The 15,259-nt window shown below is 34.9% G+C and overlaps 1 long non-coding RNA gene across 2 annotated transcripts in view; it reads right to left on the bottom strand.

Moving 5' to 3' along the window:
* Nucleotides 1–15,259, bottom strand: part of LOC103241515 (uncharacterized) — a 408,965-nt gene that overhangs the window by 115,944 nt on the left and 277,762 nt on the right. The gene's annotated exons all lie outside the window — the stretch shown is intronic.

Below are 15,259 nucleotides of genomic sequence, written 5' to 3'. Positions count from 1 at the left end.
CTCAGTGCAAGCTTGGATCCTGCAAATGCATTTTCTACCTTAAATGCTTTCCAGATGTCCATACTTCTCCTCTTCCCCCTCCAGGAATGAGCTCTGAGTTGGAGGAGATGGAAGAAGAAATATGGTGTTGTGCTTTCACTCAGGCCATGGCTGATTTTTTTGTGCAATGTCTGAAATCAAACACAGTTCAACACCATGGGGATAAATTTCTTCCAAGGAGCATCTTTAGTTTTAAGTTACATTTGTGTTTTTCTATTACTAATGTCCTTAACCTTATTCCTTATGAAATAAAACTCTGGACTTGTTATATACTTACCTAGCTTGAATCTTACTACAAAATAGTTCTAGATTTAATAAAAGGCTGCTTTCTGAACCATCCAGACAAGTGGTCCATACTCAGAATACCTCTCTGGTCCACAGGTATCTTGCATTTACTAGAAAAGCAGGGAAAGAGAGTTGCAGAAAGAATTTTAAGTCCCTGAAGGAGTACTTCCATCTCTTTCCAGATCCATATTGGTACTATAGAATTTATAAGATTTTAAGGCCCGTTGTAGCTCTTTAATTCTCGGTATGTTTGACATCTCTTCTGTTGGGCTCCTACTTCTGCTAAGGTGGTGAAAAAATCTTATTGCTTAGAAAATTCAGCACCGTCCCATAAACTCATAGTAACTGTGGAAATCCTCATAATAGAAGTCCAACAAATAGAGGAACATTGAATATATTTTTCTAAATGGTCTGCCAAGGAAAGATTGGAGGAGGAGTTTCTAGGATTGGTTTATAATTTATATATATATACACACACATATGTGTGTGTGTGTGTGTGTGTGTATTCAAATGCATAATAATGTAACTATAGAGTCTCCCTTAATTCTAAATGTAGTGTATTTTCTGCTTTTACTGGACACAGTTAAAGGTATAAGAAGAATAAGTATCAGGTAACAAAGATGCTATGTGTGCATATTTAATTTCTCGGAATTTGACTCTACGCTCTATGTAAAAGAGGGGGGAAGGAATTAGAGAAAGAGAATGATTTAAATGTATGTAGTTCAGAGAGGCTATCTGTCATTTCATTCAAAGACTGGGTTCTAGGCAGTAGTGTGAGAAGGAAAATGAAGGAGATGGGAAGTGAGAATCTGCTCTTTACTCAGTCCTTCTTATATTAGTGTGACCTCTCTGCTCTTTCAGGCAATTTATGGCATGCTTAAGGCTAACTTTGACTATAGGTGACCTTTCCCTAACCTAGTAGACCTCAACCCCAGGACATGATGGGTTCCTCCATGTAATTTTATTTACTTGGCTCTCCTTGTCCCAAACTCTGAGCACTCCAGGTGCCTCTGCCGCCGGAAGAGCCTGCTCCACTCCCTCCTCCAAGACATGGAGCTCATCTCCCTGGATCAGCCCCATGCTACATGTACAGGCGCATGCCCAAAACTTTACCTTTGTGGAGGTTTTCATAGTTTTTCTAATGTGAGATATGTTTATGAATATTTAATTGCCCATCAGGTTCTTCTTGCCCACTGCACAGACAAAACCAATTCACTGAGGCCACAGTCTTACAGTAAAGAGAGTTTAATTGATGCAAGGATGGCCATGCAAAATAATTGGAGTTATCACTCAAATCAATCTCCCTGAAGCCCCCAAGGTTAGGATGGCTCAAGAATAGTTTGGTAGGCAGAGGGTGCAGGGAATGGGAAATGTTAACTGATTAGGGATAAAATCATAGGGGTGTGGAAAACAGTGTTGTACACTGAATCAGCCTCTGGGTGGGGGCCACAGGATCAGGTGAGTCAAGGGTCCAGGTGAAATCATTTGGTCTCCAGAAATGCAAAAGTCTGTAAAATCTCAAAAAGCCAAACTTAGGTTCTAAAATAGTGATGTTATCCATAGGAATAATTGGTCACAAATCTTGTGACTTCCAGAACAACAGGTGGTTATCGGTTATGCCTGTATCTTGGCAGAATTCAGGCCTTTCTCATAATCCTAACCTTGTGGTCTTTCATTAGTTTTATCAGTTTTATAAAGGTGGTTTGTTTTGGGAAGGGCTATTATCCTTGCTTTAAGTTAACCTATAAACTAAATTGCTCCCATGGTTAGCCTGGCCTACACCCAGGAATGAGTAAGGACAGCCAGCCTGTGAGGCTAGAAGCAAGATGGAGTCAGCCACGCTAGAGATCTCTCCTTGGCATAATCTTTGCAAAGGTTGATTTCAAATATTTGAAAATTAAATGGATTTTCTGCATAAAAATAGAATAAAATGTTTAAACGATGGTTCTTTTTGAGTATGAGATTATGACTGATATTTTTTCTAGTTCTTTATATTTTTCCAGCTTTCTCAGTCATGTTCGCATAAGTATTTATTTCTTTGATAACATAAAAAATAGAGTTAAACAAAGCTAAGAATGATTTTCTGAACAAAGATAAATGTTTATAGTTATATTATAGATGACATTTCCCTGACCTAGGTAAAAGCGATTGACAGGTTTCACAGGGAAACAATAAGTTTTTTATTATCAAATTTTCTATAAAGGATTAGAATAAGTTTTTCATGTGTGTATTCAATAAAGACCTTTAGTTAAAAGTCCACAATTACTTCTTATTCTCATAATTTTGTGCTCAATTCTCTCTGAGCTAATAGAAAAAAATTAGAATAATTGATTCTTAACTATAAAGCAACTGAGAATAGATTGAAATTATGGCACAGAGCTAAAATTGGCTTTACTCTTATCAAAGTCAATATTTTTAGATCATCACATTCGAAAACAAGGAAGAGCAATGGAAAAGAAATAGTCACTAAGCACTGACTATGGGCCAGGTTACGTGTTAGGTGTTTACACAAATTATTTCATTTAATTTTACCAATAACACCTTGAAGTGGGTATTATTCTTATATTATAACTGGATTAAGGGAAGCTTAGAAGGATTAACTTTGCTAGGGTCAAATAACTAGTAAATGGAAGTGACAAGATTCAAAACAGATTGTTCTGATTTCAAAGTCTTTCCTGGAAACCAAAATGAAAACAAATACTATGTAAATAGTAATCTATTTTAAGATTAGAAGGAAGATGAGATAGAGACTAATTCATACATTTTTGTCTTGATAATATTTTAGATTAAGTTATTTTAGAAGAATGCTGCTTAATTATATGTGTATCTTTTAATTTTCATATTTAATGAAGGCAATAATGATAAGAGAAACTAGCATGGTAGTTTTTTGTTGTTGTCGTTTGTTTGTTTTTGGTTTCGTTTTATCATGTTTCTAGCACTATTCTAGACATTTGAAGTGAATTAACTCATTTTATCCTCACAGCTACACAATGAGATAAGTACTATTATTATTTATATGTAAGAAGAAATTGTGAGATTACTGAAGATACAGATGGCTTTCAGGTCAATGGGTTGGAAAACTAGGGCAACTGGAAAACTATTTACAAAACAACTTGAACTTTATGAGGAAAATGCTGCAAGGATTATCATCCGCTACAAGGTCAACAGGACCCTTGTTACCCTAGTTTCAAGGATGAAGGAAAACAGCCAGCAGCTCAAAAGTAAAGTAGTAATCTGTGTTCTTTGAGGCATTTGATCACTAACATACACATTTAAGAAAGAGGAACAAGCTGCAACCACGTTTTCATTGCTGTTTCTTATTGACCATTAAATTTCTTTCTAGATGTCAGCATCATTTAACGTTTTCATGTCTATAAACTCTTCAAAAGCAAATTAGCCTTCAAAGATGACCATGCCTATTGCTCTATTAAAACTTGTGAATGTCTTGAGGTAGGATAATGCTGCTTTATTCTTGCTTTTTGGGGTAATTCATGAAATGCTTTTATTACTTGAATTGTGTTATTTAGGCCAGTGAAGCAGGTTAATCTTTATAATAAACTTATTTACAAAGTTTTAATTTGGAAGGAAATAAGAGTTCCTTTTCATATGTATCCTAAACAACATTTTTGGAATTTCAAAGTGTTATACTTAGGGATTTAGAAAGATAGATTTATTTATTTATTCCTTATTATTTTTTAAAAAGTGGTTTATCAAATATATTACAGATTAGGGTTTTTTCTTCCAGTAACAGAGAAATGGCTTGATATGTTTGAGTATTTATTAATAGATTTGTGGAATATAGAAACCCCAATGTATGGATTAATGATCATTCTTACAGCTTATAGCTTTTTTCAAAGCTAATTGATATTGAATCTATAAATCTAATATTGAGGACAATAAAAATTAGAAGCAAATGGGTGAAAGTAAGTAGAAATAAACTTTGTATTACATAAGAAGTGCTTGCATAAAACTTTAGTGGACTTCTGAAGATATCAAAAATTTCCACAAAAACATAGATGTAGTTATGTTTTTCTGACCCCTGAATATATTATTGGCACCCAAAGAAATAAATATTAATATATAATACATTAAAAAGATAAGTAATTTATATAATATTATCTCAAAAGGCCCAGGAAATATATTTTTAAAAATAAATGGATCTTTTCACATGGATCTTTTCACATCTATGTGAAAACATATATTTATTTTTTTCTGTGTATTTATTTTTTATAAGATTATTATTAGACACTAGTGTTGACTTTTTAAAAGAAACATTTAAAACTGAAATTAGTATTTATGTAGGTAGATATTTGTTGTTCAAACACAATATTCTCAGTGAGGCATTATATGTTCATCATCTTACATGCCTGCATTTTTGTACTTTTTTTCTCCCTAGACTATCATTGGGTTATTGGACTATCCACACCAATTCCCAAGGCAATATCATGAAATAGCAAGTCATACTTGGGTACATTCTGAGACGGATTGAAGAACAGGGCTGTTAGGACCTGTTACATTGGTAACAATGTAGGAAGAGCTAAGAGAAAAGGTAGGAGAGTGCAGTAACATTAGAATTAGCAAGGTGACAACAATCATAAGGAAAATATTGGATATTTGAACAATACAGAAAACTATTTCATAATGTACAGATTTCAACTATTTATTATTGTAAACAGACAGGATTTCCTATTTAGGGAAGGATGTATTCATGGATTAAAAATTATTAATAAAGAAATGCTTACAATAGTGTTTGATATTTTTGCTATCTTCCCTTTCATTTCAACATAAAGTCATTTTGTCAGGTGAGTAATGTTGATTGAAATACAACAAATATATTGATTTACTCTTTAGTAGTAACTTCTGTGACTGACATGTGGTACATTCAGATGATGGCATTATTTAGAAATTCTCTCCAAGGTATGTTAGGATTTCCAGGGTAGGGCTTATCTACTGGGGCACCATGACAAGCTAGTATGCCAAATGTGGGATCCAGGTGTGCCAACATTATTACACTCCCAGCCTTTGGGGCAGAAAATGGAGCTGGAGTTGGGTCATCTCAGAATTGCCATTTTCTACTGTGGCATAATTTCATAAAGGCAGGGAAACCCCACTTTAGAACCATTTCACTGGCATCCAAAATGGTCAACACTAAAGGGTGTTATTTGGCTGTTAAGTCATATCGGCCTCTCAAGTTGTCCAGGGGTTAAGGAGAGAGCCCTTATACTTTTCTCGATTAAACTTTTTGTTTTGAGATAATCAAATATTCACAGGCAATTGTTAAGAAACAATATAGAGATCCCATGTAGCCTTCACCAGTTACCCCCACTGGTAACATCTTATAAAACTATAGTACAAAGAAATACCCAGAATACTGACATTGATACAGTCAGTCAAGATATGGAAAAGTCCCACCACCAAAAGGAATGTTGCCCCTTTAGAGCAATACCTACCTACTCCCATTCATAAAACTGAAAAGCACTAATCTATTTCTAAAATGTTGTCATTGCAAAAATGTAATATAAACGGAAACAAATAGTTTACAGTCTTTTGGAAGTGACTGTTTTCAATCAGCGTAATTCTCTGGATAGTCATCCAAGTGTCATAGTCTGTTTTTGTTTTTTGTTTTTTGTTTTTGTTTTTGTTTTTGTTTTTTCCCTTGAGATAGAGTCTTGCTCTGTCTCTTAGGCTAGAGTGCAGTGGCACGATCTCAGCTTACTGCAACCTCCACCTCCCACGTTCAAGCGATTCTCCTGCTTCAGCCTCCCAAGTAGCTGGGATTACAGGCACACACCACCAATCCCAGCTAATTTTTGTAGTTTAGAAGAGACAGAGTTTCACCATGTTGGTCAGGCTGGTATCGAACTCCTGACCTCAAGTGATCTGCCCACCTCGGCCTCCCAAAGTGCTGAGATTACAGGCATGAGCCACCATCCCCTGCCTAGTCCATTCTTTTTTACTGATGAATGGTAGTTCGTAGTATGGATGTACCACAGGTTGATTGGTCACTCATTCATTGAAGGACACCTAGGTTGTTTCCAGTTTTAGAGAAGTACAAACAAACTGCTATGAACATTTATGTGCAGGTTTTTGGGGTGCACAAAAATTTTCATATTTATGGGATAAATGTTCAGAAGTGCAATTGCTGGGTTGTGTGGTAACTGCATGCATGATTTTATAAGAAATTGCCAAACTGCTTTTCTGAATGCCTGTATTTTTCATTCTCACCAGCAATATATTTTTTCATTCCCACCAGCAATATATGAATGATCCAGTTTGTGCACATCCTCTTCAACATTTGCTCTTGTCCCTAATATTTATTTTAATATCTCATTGTAGTTTGTTTGCATCTCTCTTATGAATAGTAACGTTCAGCATTTTTTCATATACCTGTTGTGTTTTCTTTTGAAAAATTGTCTATTCAGGTTCTTTCCCCATTTTTAAAATTGGGTTATTTGTTTTCTTGCTATGAGTTTCTCATGTATTTTGCCTGTTTTCTAATTGGGAGAGTTTTTACTGTTGAGTTTCAAGGGTTCTCTTTCTCTCTCCATATGTGTGTGTGTGTGTGTGTGTGTGTGTGTGTGTGTGTGTGTATAGACAGAGAGAGATGGAGTCCTGCTCTGTCACCCAGGCTGAAGTGCAGTGGCAGGATCTCGACTCATTGCAGCCTCCACCTCCCGGGTTCAAGTGACTCTTGTGCTCAGCCTCCCGAGTAGCTGGGATTACAGGCACCCGCCACCACTCCCAGCTAATTTTTGTATTTTTAGTAGAGACAGGGTTTCACCATGTTGGCCAGGCTGGTCTTGAACTCCTGACCTCAAGTGATCCACCTGCCTCTGTCTCCCAAAGTGCTGGGATTACAGGGATGAGGCACTGTGCCCGGCTAGATATGTGGTTTGCAAACAGCTTATCCTATTGTGTAGTTTGTCTTTCCATCCTCTTAACAGAGTCTTTCACAGAGCAAAAGTTTATAATTTTGGTTAGACCTAACTTCTTAATTTTTTCTTTTAGGGATCATGCTTTCGGTGTCAACTTAAAAAATTTTTGCTCTTCCCTTAAACCCAAAATTTTTCTCCTGGACTTAAAAAAAAAAAAAGTTTTATTTTTCTACATTTTGCATTTCAGTCCATAATCTTGAATTAATTTCTATATAAGGTGTAAGATTTAAGGTAAAAGTGTGTTTGAGGTGTATTTGTCTTGGGGTTTTCTTTCTTTTAGTTGTTTTTTGTTTTGTTTTGTTTTTGGCTTACAGATTGCTCCACCACCATTTGTTGGAAAGGAGGCTATCTTTCATTTATTCAATTGGTTTTGCACCTCTGTCAAAAAACAGTTGAACATATTTCTATGGGTATAATTGTGGGTTCCCATTTCTATTTTATTTATCTATATCTGTTTATCCACCAATACTACACCATCCTGATTACTGTACCTATGTAGTGAGCCTTAACAGATGATATGCATGTTTTCAGCATATACTCAGCTCCTTATATGGTGTCTGCAAATAGTAAATACATCATACTTTTATGAGATCATTCATTAGTTTTATTGCAATATAATTTAAACACTAAAAAATGTACCCTGTTAGAGTGCACAGTTAAATGGCTTTAGCATATGTACAGAGTTGTGCAACAATCACTGTGATTTAATTATAGAACATTTTTATCACCCAAAAAGGAAACCCAGTGCCTATTAGCAATCAGTCCTCTGCCTTTACAGATTTGCCTAGTCTGGCTGAATATTTTATGCAAACAGATTCATGCAATAAAACCTTTTGTAACTGACTTCTTTGATATGCTTAACGTTTCTGAGGTTCATCAATGTAGTGTCAGTACTTAATTCTTTTTTATTCCTGAAAATTATTCCATTGTATGGATACACCAAAATTGATTATTCATTCATCAGTTAATGGACATTTGTGGTGCTTCCACTTTGGACTACTATGCATAATGCTACCATAAACCATGATGTAGAAGTTTTTGTGTGGGCATAGGTTTTCATGTCTCTTAGGCATACACTTAAAGGTAGAATTCCCAGGTCATATGACTGTTTAAGTTTTTGAGGAAATTCTAAACTGTTTCCCAAAGTGGCCGTACCATTTTACATCCTTACCGGCACTGTATAAGGGTTGCGGTCTCTCCATATTCTTACCGTTTTAGATAATGTTAAGATAAAAACATATGTTATATGCCATTGTTTTTATTATACTTATCCTAACGGTTGTGAAGTTGTAATGAATTGTGGTTTTGATTTACATTTTCTTGATAACTAATGATGTCAAGCATCTTTTTATGTGCTTACTAGCCATTCTTTGGAGAAATGTTTATTGAGTTCCTTTGCTTATTGTTTTTTACTGTTTTGATAGTGTCCTTTGAAGCACAAAAAAAATTTTGCTGGAATCCAATTTATCCCTTTTTTTTTCTAATTGCTTGTGCTTTTGTTTCCAAAAAAAAAAAAAAAAAAAAAAAAGCTCAGACTTTTTTGGGAGAGATAGTTTTAAAAACCAACTCAATCTATTTATTATAGGTCTATTCAAGTGTGTTGTTTCTTCTTGAATCAGTTTCAGTACTTTGCATCTTTCTGTAAATTTGCATATTTCAACTAAAATATTCTACGCTAATGGATGGGAAAAATCAATATCATTACAATGGTCATACTGTCCAGAGAAAATTATAGATTCAATGCTATTACCATTAAACTACCACTGACATTCTTCACAGAACTATAAAAAACTTTTATTTTTTATTTACTTTATTATTATTGTTATTATTATTTTTGAGACAGAGTCTCACTCTGTCGCCCAGGCTGTAGTGCAATGGCACAGTCTCAGCTCACTATACCTCTGCCTCCCGTGTTCAAGAAATTCTCCTGGCTCAGCCTCCCAAGTAGCTGGGATTACAGGGGCCCACCACCACGTCTGGCTAATTTTTGTACTTTTAGTAGAGACGAGGTTTCAACATGTTGATCAGGCTGGTCTCAAACTTCTGACCTCAGGTGATCAACCTGCCTTGGCCTCCTAAAGTGCTGGGATTACAGACGTGAGCCACTGCACCCAGTCTTTTTTTCCAAACTTCATACAGAACCAAAAAAGAGCCCAAATAGCCAAGGCACTCCTATGCAAAAAGAACAAAACTGGAGGCATCACACTACCTGACTTCAAACTATACTACAGAGCTACAGAAACCAAAACATCATGGTACTGGTACCAAAACAGATACATAGACCAATGGAACAGAAGAGAGAATCCAGTAATAAGACCGCACACCTATAACTATCTGATCTTCAACAAACCTGACAAAAAAAAAGCCATGAGGAATTCCCTATTCAATAAATGGTGTTGGGATAACTGGCTAGCCATATACAGACAACTTAAACTGGACCCCTTCCTATGCCATGTACAAACATTAACTCAAGATGAATTAAAGACTTAAATGTAAAACCCCAAATTATAAAAACACTGGAAGACGACCTTGGCAATACCATTCAGGACATAGGCATAGGCAAAGATTTCATGATGAAGACACCAAAAGCAATTGCAACCAAAGCAAACATTGACAAGTGTGATCTAATTAAACTAAAGAGCTTCTGCACAGCAAAATAAACTATTATGTTATTATATGCATGCATGTTTATAATTGTTATATTATCCTAACTTATTAACCCTTTTGTAATTATGAAATGTCCTTCATAATCTCCAGCAATGTTTTAAAAGTATATTTAATTTGATACTAGTATAGGCATACAGTTTTTTTTTTATAGTTTTGTTCATCTGATACACTTTTTTCCATTAATTTATTTTCAACCTATTTCTATTTATATGCAAAGTGTGTCTCCTATAGACAGCACATAGTTTGGGGGGGGGGGGGGTGTGTGTGTGTGTATCCAGCCTAACAATCACTTTTTTTATTGGAATGTTCAATCTATTTATAGTTAATATTATTATTGAGCTTTGGGTCTACATTTGCTATTTTACTCTTCTTTTTAAAATTTATATGTCTTATCGCCTCTGTTCTCCTTTATTGCCTTCTTTCACATTGTATTAGTCAAGCTTCTCTAGAGGGACAGAACTAATAGGCTATATATATATATACACACACACACACACATATATATATAAAGGGGAGTTTATTAAGTATTAGCTTACATGTTCGCAAAGCACACAACAGGTTGTCTGGAAACTTGAGGAGCAAGGAGAACCTTCTGAGTCTCAAAACTGAAGAACTTGGAGTCTGATGTTCAAGGGCAGGAAGCATCCAGCATGGGAGAAAGGTATAGACTGGGATGCTAGGCCAGTCTTGCCTCTTCTCGTTCTTCTGCCTGCTTTATATTCACTGGCAGCTGATTAGATGGTGCCCACCTGATTAAACGTGGGTCTGCCTTCCCCAGTACACTGACTTAAATGTTAATCTCCTTTAGCAACACCCTCACAGACACACCCAGGATCAATATTGCATCCTTCAATCCAATCAAGTTGACATTCAGTATTATCCACCACACACGTCAAGTGAATGCTTTCTATAGTAATATTGTGATTTTTCTGATTTTTTTTCACATTTTTAAGTTATTTTCTCAGTGTTGGCTCTAGGGCTTACCATATTATTAGATCTTATTTGTACTGTCTTTGCTGTGCTAAAATATAAAAATGTTACTTCTGTATAGTTCTGTTTCCTCATCCCCCTTTTTGTGCTATTGTTGTTATAAATATTCTTTTTGTGTATATCACACAATGTATTGTTATAATTATTGCTTTATATAACTTTTTGTCCTATAAAGAAGCTAAAAGAAGAAAATATGTATATACTTCTAGAGTTTGTTATATTAACTATTTATATATCTCTTATCCTTACTGTTTCTTTTCATTTCTTCCTGTGGATTCAAGGTACCATATGATGTCATTTTCTTACTCCGATACAGTTTGTTCCTACTAACCTCCTTTGTGCTATTATTGTTAAATAGGTTTATTACATATCTGTATGTCATAGTCCCAAAAATGCAATTATGTATTCATTGTTTTATACAATTCCTTTTCAAATAAGTTACTTTTATTCTTTTAAAGCAGCACATCTCACTTTGACAAGAATACATACACATTTAGTAATGTGTTTCTGCCTTATCTTAGGTATTACCCCCACGGCTCCTTAGGCATTTGGGATAAAACAAAGATAAAAACCTATCTACACCTTCAATAAGCTATAGACTCCGGAATTAACTACTCAAAAATGTCCATTTTTTCCCAAGAAAATAAAAACATTTAAAGTATTGGTTAAATATCTAACAAAACACACACATACACATGTGCACATCTATACATGAACGTACATGCACATACATAACACACATATGAGAGGCAGTGGATTTTACTGTTTTTGGTGTCACAGACTCCTCTGAGAAGATGATTGGGGTTGGTAGCAATCTAAAAACTCATCCTTCTTTTGTAGCACCATTTAGCTACCTCCTCAGGGTACACAAGCTAGTTAGGGTTTCTGAATGAAAAATGAAAAATAAAAAGATCGGGACTCTGTTATCTCTTAGCCAGATGGGAGCCAGACAGAGAAATAAGCCTGGGGCAAGGTCTGGGACTCTCTTTCCAAGAGAAGTTGGCCTGCAAAGTCTTTTTTTCCTTCTGCAGAAGAGCTCTTTTTGTTTCTGTGTGTATGTGTATTCATATGTGTTAAGGGGAAAGTATTCTAGAAGGTGCTGCTCTGGCCTTGGTGCAACAGAGAAATGGATGCTGATTTTCTTCTGTTGAAGCTTGTGAATAACACTCACGGCTGAGAAAATAGGAGTACAATGCACGCTCAAGAGAAGGAAAAAAATTCTCTATCATTGTTCAACAAGTGCAGACATCACTTACTCTTCCTGACAGGAGAAAAAAAAATTTGACCTGATTCAGAAAGGTAAACAGAGTCATGAGTAGTTGAAAAAATACACTAAAGGAGAACCAGCAACCAGAGGCTAACCAGTAACACCCAAGGAAGTCGTTCTTGGGGAAATATAACTTTTAGAAGAAACAGGTGACAACTTTAATGAAAACAATAATAGGGGCAAAAATCCAAGGAGATTTTATTGTAGCATAGAAAATATTTTCTAGTACCAAAATCAAAAAAATCAATATACTAACTAAAAGTAAGAATAATAACTTATTGAGTATCAAATTAGTAGTCTAGGAAATCAAACAGAAAGGATATTTTAAAACACATAGCAAAAATACAAAGTGATCATAATGAAAGTTGTGAGCTTTCTCCCAAGAAAAATTTATCTACAAATATTTTTTGTAAAATCTCAATTTGCAGATGCCCCTAAAGCACATCTGTAGACCCTATGACATATAAAAATACAATCCAGTTTAAAGCATGAATTTCATTTTAAAGATTAAAAAAGGAAAAAAAAAAAAAAAAAAAAGACTTTCTAAGCATCAACATTTCCCTCATTATCCAGCGAAGTTTTCCCAAGCTGTTGGTCTGCTCTTAGCCAGGTCTCTACACCTCTACCTTCTCTTGCTGACAGTCAGTAGTGGGAACCTTGTTACTATTGGGTCAATTCTATTTCATGAGTCTTTCCCACAAGATATGGGGCACAGAGAAGCTTTCCTTTCTTCTCCCTTAGACCTCTGGAGAATACTGCTCTCCCTGCCTTTTGCCTGCTTTCCTACTGCTAGCTCCCAGTCTATTCACCCAACATGGCAGCACTCATAGCAGCAAAGAAAAGTCTTTAGAAAAGTCTTGACCAAGAAAAGTAGGTGTCACCTTTTTCTCCATTTATGGAGAGCTCTCCATAAATCTTTCATCTCTATTTCCCCTTCCAGAGAGACTTCCCTACAAAAAAGGTTGGCTTTATCTAGCGGTGACTTTTTAACCCCCTACGTATCACCTAAATAGTCTATAAAAGAAACCAAATAAAACTATAGTATAATAGCATTTTAATAAACAAAGCTGAAAAAGGCAATCATTTTTAAAATAAAGACAGTCGGCAATTTAGGTTCACACATTTTCCATTAACTCTTTTGACTGTTCAAGTGATTCTAAAGTCTCATGGCATGCATTGCTTTGTTTTGTTTTATTTTGTTTTACTGAGCCATAAACTTAATTATCTTCAAGAAGACTAGTATGTGTGGATGAACCTCTTAATTCAGCTTAATTTAGTAGTTCCTAGACTTCTGGATTTCTCAACTGGCTTTTTTTATTTTTTTAAGGCGGAGCAGGAATTGGCTATATGCCTAAGGGCAGCTCTTATTTTACCAAAGAATCACCTTACTGCCACTTACCACTTCAATATTTTTCAAACTAAAAGGCTGTAAACCATCCAAATTTGAAAGACCATAATCTCAAAAAAAAAAAAAAAAAAAAAAACCCTCATTTCTTCAGTTTTCCCATTGTGACTGGCAAAATCTGTGTTTTAGCCTTGTACCAATTCTCACTGCTGTGGTGAGACCATGGCCCGCCCTCTAAGTGAACCTCCAGACGCCAGGCCCCATCCTGCATATTGCAGAGCTTTCTGTTCTCTACAAAGTTCCATAGCATAGCAATCCTAGAGAAGTATCACACCTGAACTCTTTCAAGGAAAGGGACCACTGTGAAAGAGATAAGAAATATTTTTTAAAACTTAAAAAGTGATGTAATATACAATAAATAAGTGGAAGCAACTCTCTATGAAAATATTTCATGTATTACTACCATATGTGAAGGTTCTTCCATATAGAATTAGAGTGCCCTACCTGGCATTAACTGTTTTCATTTTAATTAATAATGTGAATCTTACAAGCTGATTGTCATTCATATAACTGATAATTATTTATGTGGTCATAAATACATGTGATTAATGTATTTAATATATATAATAAAGACACAAAAGTAAAATGAAAAATACGAGAAGAATGTCATGAATATTAGAATGTTTGACAACCTCTCAATCATTATTCTGTATTCCTAGTGCATAGGGAAGGCTGCTTTCCATTACTTTCTTTTAACATAGGCTCCTGCTTACCCAGAAGAATTTCACATGCAGTGCTGTTTTATTTTTGTTTTCTAAATAATCATTCATTTATTAAGTATGGTCTCCTGAGACCAAGAAATGAATTTATGATCTTCATACCAGTATCCAAGAATGGAAACTAATTAATGTCAGCTATATGAACTTAAAAGACTCTCTCTTTTTGCAATTTTTAGTTACAGCTTCCAGAAAGGGGCCAAGGTTCAAACACTGAGTAGAAAATTAAAATGTTATTTGTATGAAAAATTGTCAAAATACATGATCCAATAAAAGATAATTTCTCCTCTCACATTAATCTTATTTATGAATTAGCCAGAAAGAACATCTTAAATGCCTGAATAGGCTTTGAAGACTGATGGGTATCACGATAGTTGTATAATTTCATAAATTTTTCTGAATGGGAAAATCTTTTATGTAAATACTAATAGCAGAAAGGACAATGTAACATTTTAATAAATAAGTCTAGCATTTTATAAAATTATCTGATAAAATATTATCTCAAAATTCATCTAAAACTACAAATTTAAGAAGGATGAGAATGTAAAGGAAAAATGGTATCATTTATTATGAAATGATAGAATGTTTCTAAATATAGTTATATCCAGATAAAATATAAGAGATTAAATGAATCATCCGCCTTCTTGGTACGATTCAGCCACCAGTTGCATCATTAAAGCAAAAACAATATTCAGTTTTAAGTAGTGAGTACTTTTCATTTCATTCTCAATCCAAGCCTGTGCTATTACTAGTTCCTTCTAACAGATGAAAAAACTAGGGCACTAAATGGCTGTCATGTTTCAAATTCACACAGATTTTTTTCTGGTATATCACTTGTTTTTTCTTACTTATTTATTCACATTTTACTCAAGAATTGTATAACTAAAGTCACATTCATGTGGCACAGCTGGATTCAAATCCTGACTTCAAATCCAATTCCTTTTCACCATACCCC

The sequence above is a fragment of the Chlorocebus sabaeus genome, chromosome 15, assembly GCF_047675955.1.
Source record: "Chlorocebus sabaeus isolate Y175 chromosome 15, mChlSab1.0.hap1, whole genome shotgun sequence".
Classification (NCBI taxonomy): domain Eukaryota; kingdom Metazoa; phylum Chordata; class Mammalia; order Primates; family Cercopithecidae; genus Chlorocebus; species Chlorocebus sabaeus.
The sequence above is the reverse complement of the archived record's forward strand: the minus strand, read 5'-3'. Positions and strand labels throughout refer to the sequence as shown.